Source organism: Bubalus kerabau, chromosome 15 (genome assembly GCF_029407905.1).
Source record: "Bubalus kerabau isolate K-KA32 ecotype Philippines breed swamp buffalo chromosome 15, PCC_UOA_SB_1v2, whole genome shotgun sequence".
Taxonomy (NCBI): Eukaryota; Metazoa; Chordata; class Mammalia; order Artiodactyla; family Bovidae; genus Bubalus; species Bubalus kerabau.
Genome location: NC_073638.1, coordinates 76315723 through 76321729, shown reverse-complemented (window position 1 = coordinate 76321729; position 6007 = coordinate 76315723).

Below are 6007 nucleotides of genomic sequence, written 5' to 3'. Positions count from 1 at the left end.
TGAAGAGATGCTGTGCTTAACACAATGGAAAATGTGCTAATGGTGGACTTGCTGGCATTGGACAGTGGATAGGTCTGTGGGCGAGATCTTTTTCAAAAGCGAGTAGTACTAAGTGACATCTTCAGTCCATGATTTTAATCAATCTACTTCCCTTACTGGGCTATGACCAGGTGTCACAGGGCGGTTCACTTGACCTCTCTGAACTTCAGTATCCTCCTAGGAAAAATGATGGTAACAATACTGTAGTATAAGTGCCTGATAATGAGCTTTTTTTTTTTTTTTCATTGTAAGTGCTTGACCTTAAGCTTTCGATGGCAGAGGCATCCATTTCAAAGATACCCATCTCGATAAACACATTGCCAGCTAAACAGCTATATATACAGAGCCATGCATGAAGCTCCCCTTTGGAAAAGCCCCGGTGACCCAGAAGATTGATTGCGGGGGTGACCCTGCTTTTCCATTCCCATGTGTTAATTCCTATTCTTATGTTTTCAGGTCACCAATAAAGAGTGAACCTGCAAAATCCATCCTCAACCCCAGGATCCTCTTTCTCTCTCTCTCTCTCTTTTCCTGTGACCTTACCCTGTGGCCCTGAGCATGTCATGTGCCCTCAACGTGTTGCAAGTAGTAAACCTCGGTTTTTTCCAAAGTTCCCTGATGGTTGTTTCTGAGCTGCACCTTACAATTATAATAAGAACCACAAGGGCCCGTCCAGTTGCAACACTGGTCCCAGTTGGGGAAATGCCTTTGGGGCTCCCCACAAGTAGTCTGGGCCTAGGTGAGGGTCCCCAGGCATTTCTAGCTGCTAGCATCTCTTAATGGTGGGCCAAGACTGTTCACATTTTTTTTTTTTTGTACACATTTCTTAAACAGTGAAAGTTTCCATATGACCCAGCAATTCTATTCCATCCAAGAGAACTGAAAACATAGGTCACACAAAGATTTATGCATGAATGTTTGTGGCAGCATTATTCATTATTCATAACAGCCAAAACTGAAAACATGCATGTCCATCAGCTCATGGATGGATAAGCAAAATGTGGCCTATGCATACAACAGAATACTATTCAGCCTTGAAGCAGTCTACTGATATGTGTCAGAGGAGAGATGAACCTCAACACTATTACGTTATTTGGGAGAAACCAAACATGAGAGACCTATTTTGTGATTCTATTTATAAAGACTGTCTGGAAAGCAACCAACCTATAGAGGCAGAAAGGAGGCCTGGCACAGGCAGAGGGAAGAACAAGGTTTAACATAAATGGGTACAATGGGTGATGAAAATGTTCTAAAACTTAGGTAAGGTTACTAAAAATCATTTCATTGTAAACTTGACATAGGTAGATTATAGGATGTGTAAAATATTCCTCCATAAAGTTGTGGAAATCACCTTCTACACCCAGTGGGGGTGAAACTCACATGAGGTGGCGTGTCCAGCCCAGTTCTCTGCCCATCCCAGGGGCTCTGTGACTGTTAGTTCTGCATTTTTCCTTCTTTAAAGCTGTCTTTGACTCAGGACAGTTTCAGTGACCGGGGAAAAACACTTTGTGATTTCTGGTTTCCATCTAAGGCATTACCTTAAGGACGCTCAGCCTCAACCCTCCAGGCTCTGTTGGCCTCCAAAACCCTTCAGTCCTTCCTTGTTGATGGCCTTGCTCCTGCCCCTTCCAGTGGCTTCCTCCATCCATGACACTTATCACCTCTTTCCTTGCCCATGGTGACAGCTTCTGGCCAGGCCTCCATCCCCCCAACCCCTTATTTTAAATTACAGTTTTATTTATTTAGTGGCTGCTCTGGGTCTTCATTGCTGCACAGGGCTTTCTCCATTTGTGGTGCAAAGGCTTCTCGTTGTGAAGCCCAGATTTAGTTGCTCCACCGCAAGTGGCACGTGGGATCTTAGTTCCCAGACCAGGGATCGAACCCGTGTCCCCTGCACTGGCAGGCAGATTCCTCACCACTGGACCACCAGGGAAGTCCCCAGGCCGCCTCCTTGCCACTGGATTCTCATTAGTCTGATGCAAGCTGCCAGGCTGCTCTTCAAGAGACCTGAGCTCACAGACCTTCCCTGCCTCCCTAGCTCCTGAAGCAGAAAACCGAAGCCATCCATCTGCAGGCTCTGTAGCTGGTTTCCTCCCAGTCTCTGATTTCACTTTCTTCTGCTGCACCTTCAAATGACTTTCTCCCTGGCCGGCACCTGGCTCCCCGTGTTCCCTCTCTGCCCCTTTGCCCAGGCCATTCTTCCTTCCTTCCCACTGCCCCGGTCCCCATGACCACACCCACCCACCCCTGAGTAGCAGCCAGCAGCCACACTCAACTGGGAGGAAGAAGGGGGTTAGGAGCCAGGCAGACCCAGCTGATTCTTGACCTGGCTCTGCCACCCAGCAGCCAGGATGCCTAAATGCCCCAAGCCCCTGCTCCCTCATCTGTGAAATGGGTCTGATGTTAATATGCAACATATAGAGTTGGTTAGTGTCTTTCTTCTCACAAGACGGTGACGTCAGAGAGGGCAGGGATCATGAACGTCATACCTCCCTGTTTCTATTCAGGATGTAGGCTCTTGGGGCCCTAGAACAGTCTGGCATAGGGCTGTCTAATGACTTGTCTATGAATGAATGAATATCTTGGTTGTTTTTTCCTTAGTGCCTAGTAGGTGTTTTGTAAATACCTCTTCTTCCCTCCTGGCTGCCAGTCTCCCAACAAGAATTTCATGGGTGTCTGACATGTGCTGGATGTTGGGTGTGGGGTTCAGACTCTTCCTTCCTCAGCTCTGTCCTTGCCTCGCCCCGACCTCCCGGCTCTGCTCCCCTCCAGGCTTGCCTCTGACCCTTGGGACTTGATCTCTTTGGTGTTAGACTCCTGACTTTCAAGTGTAGTGACAGATGGATGCAGTTACTCATTCATTCATTCAAATAATATTTCCCAGGGCCCCGCTTTTGTGCCAGGCATGTTCTAGGCTGGAGACAGTACAGAGCACAGATATCCCTGCCATCATGAACTGTTTTCCAGTGGGGGAGAAAGATGACACAGTCGTAATAATAACTAACTAAGCAAGCCGTCTTTTGGAGGGTCTGCTGGCAATGGATGCCACAGAGAAAATCAAGCAGGGAAGTGGGTAGTGGGTACAGTTTTGAAGCAGGTGTCAAGACAGGCCTCACAGAGAAGATGGCATTGGAACAGAGGCTTGAAGGAGGAGCTGTGCTAATCCCCGGGGGCCGAGTGTTCCAGGTACAAGGAAGAACCAGTGCAAAGGCCCTGAGGCAGGAGACTGCCGTGTCAGGGGTAGGGGGAGTGGTGGAAAGGGGGCCAGGGTGGTGATGGAGGCCAGCCAGAGGTCATGGTTAAGACTTGAACTTTTGTTCTGGGTGGAGGGAAAGCCAGTGGAGTGAGATGATCAGACTTACCTTTTCAAAGGATTCCCCTGCCCATCGTGCTGAGAACAGACTGTGGTAGGAACAGCAATTAACATGCGTCAAGAACTTGCTTTATCAGGGCACAACTGAGTCTTTTACCCATTTCAGCTCATGTAATCGTCACAGCAGCACGAGGTGGGGACTGTTAGCCCCATTTTAAAGAGAGGGTTAAGTGAGGCTCAGAAAAGCAAGTTCCCCAAGTTCACACAGCCTGTAAGTGACAGAGCTGGGTTTGAACCCAGACAGCAGTCCAGCCCTGAACTCAGGGCTCACTCCTGCTCTGCACTGCTTCAGGTGGGTAAAGGCACTTCACAGCTGTGTGATCTTGGGCAAGTTACATAACCTTTCTGTGTCCTGGGATCCTCATCCACATGCCAACCTTTGCTCAGTCGTGTCCAACTCTTTGCGACCCCATGGACTGTAGCTTGCCAGGCTCCTCCATCCTTGGGAGTGGGTTGCTATTTCCTTCTCCAGGGGATCTTCCCGACCCAGGGATCAAACCCGGGTGTCCCGCACTGCAGGCAGATGCTTTACTGTCTGAGCCACCAGGGAAGCCACTATACCAACTTTAGAGGTTGGCAAGATAAGACAAGGTCCTGTGGGTAATGTTCTTTGTGTAGTGGGGTAGGAATTCCTTGTGAGCCTGGCTGTCCGGCTTGATTGTCACCTCCCCCCGTCCCTGCCACCCTCAACTGCCCCTCCAGCAACGTGTGAGGTGACCCTTGAAGATGGGGTCTCACAGTGGGATCTTAGCCCACTCCTGCTTTTTCCCTGGGTCTCAGTTTGCCCTTCTGGAGGGAGGAAGGGCCCATGTGTTATGGCTGAGATGCTGCCCATCTCTGCAATTTCCTGATGGCCCTTGGTAACTTTTGCCTACCCTCCCCACCCTCCTGCCCCCATCCCTGCAGCTCTGGCTCAGGACCCCCGAGAAAATAGAGCACCCAGGAAATAAAAACCTGACCACGCCCCCAGCCCTGACTCAAGTCCCTGTGATTGGGAAGGCGGCTAGGCCTTCTTATGGTTGGAGATGTTTAAACTCTTTGCACGTAGGGGCTCCACAGAGAGAGCTGCCTGCAGGGTCGGGTCGGGAGCAGCTGCATGCCTGGCCGCCGCAGACCCCCAGGGGCCTGAAGCAGATGGCTTCACTCAGATTCAAATTATCCACCCGCTCAGCTCCAGACAGGCGTTCACCAGCCGTGGTCTGTCTTCCTTACCCTGGAGAGGAAGCATGGGAAGGAAGGAGAGGGTGAGCAAGCCCACCCATGGAGTGGGAAGGTCCGTGGGCTGGGGGATGTTCCAGGAACTGACCCCAGGGAATGTGTTTGTGTTGGGAAAAGGGGCCTAGCTTTAGAGTCCGTGCTGTTCCAGTCCTGACTCTGCTGCTTCCCAAAGAGGTTGCTCTTTGGCCCTCTGTTTAGCTGTCTGTGAAATGGGTATCCGTTCCTCCCAGGAGGAAGGGGTGGTTCTGAGAGAAAGGCCTGGGGCACGGTTGACGGGAAAGATCATGCCCTGCTCAGCACATCCTTCTGGCTCATGACTGGGAGTTCCATGGGTGTCTCCCAGTAGCCTGGGGGCTGGAGCTGTGCTTGATTCATTCAGTGTCCCCACTGCCCTGCACACAGTGAGGTATGTACTCGGTACTCCAGAGTTTGTTGCTGAAATGAATACATGATGGTAGGAGTTCACCACTGAATGTTTATTTTTCTTTCCTTTTTGGTTGCTGTCAGGGCTGTTCTTCGACAAAATTGAGATTAATGCAGTTTGTTTCAGAGCCCAGCCCATTTTATTCTCATGTTCTTTTCTCTCTTCTTTTGGTATCTTCTATCCTCTTCTATCATTAGTCAGCTGTCATGCAGAAAATGATCACTGTGTCTAATTTATACTAAAGTGAAGATGACTGATAGGACAATCTCTCATTCTTTCATTTCTGTAATAGCCAATCCCTAATTCAAAGGGACAAGCCTTAATGGCCAAAGGGAGGCAGTTCAGTGCTCCTTTCCAGGCTCCTCTCCTCTCCCCATCTTGTGCATTTCTGGTCCTACCAAATGAGCTAGCTCAGCGGCTCACTGGGACTTCAGAGATGATCCTGGCTACCCAATGCAGGATAGAGCAGATGGTCCCCAGCTTCTGCTTGAAATGCCCCTAAACAGAATGGACAAGTGGCAGAAAGCTCACTACCTTTAAGGCAACCCATTCCATTGCTCTGACTAATGTTGAAACTTTTCTCCATTAGTCTATTTTGCCTTTGTCTGGCCTCTGGAGCCAGAGTCAAATGGAGTAAGTTTGTCTCCTTTTATCTAAGACTCTTTCCCTTAAACAAAGACCTCTAGACTTGCTGTTTCCTTAACACCCTGCATACACCTTCCTTCCACCTAAGCTTTGCTCCCTCTCTCTCTCTGTACCTTCCTCCTTCCAAGGTCACTTTCCAGTGTGAAGTCATAGATTGCTCTTGGTTTATTTCTAGGGCAAATATGATGGGCAACACCTGAACCCAATGGCTTTGTGGTTCTTGTCCAGCTCAAGTTCTCAGAAGTCCTTCGAGGAAGGTCTGGAAAGTTCTGTCAGTGTTAGCGAAAAAATAGCGAGGAGCCTGGTGG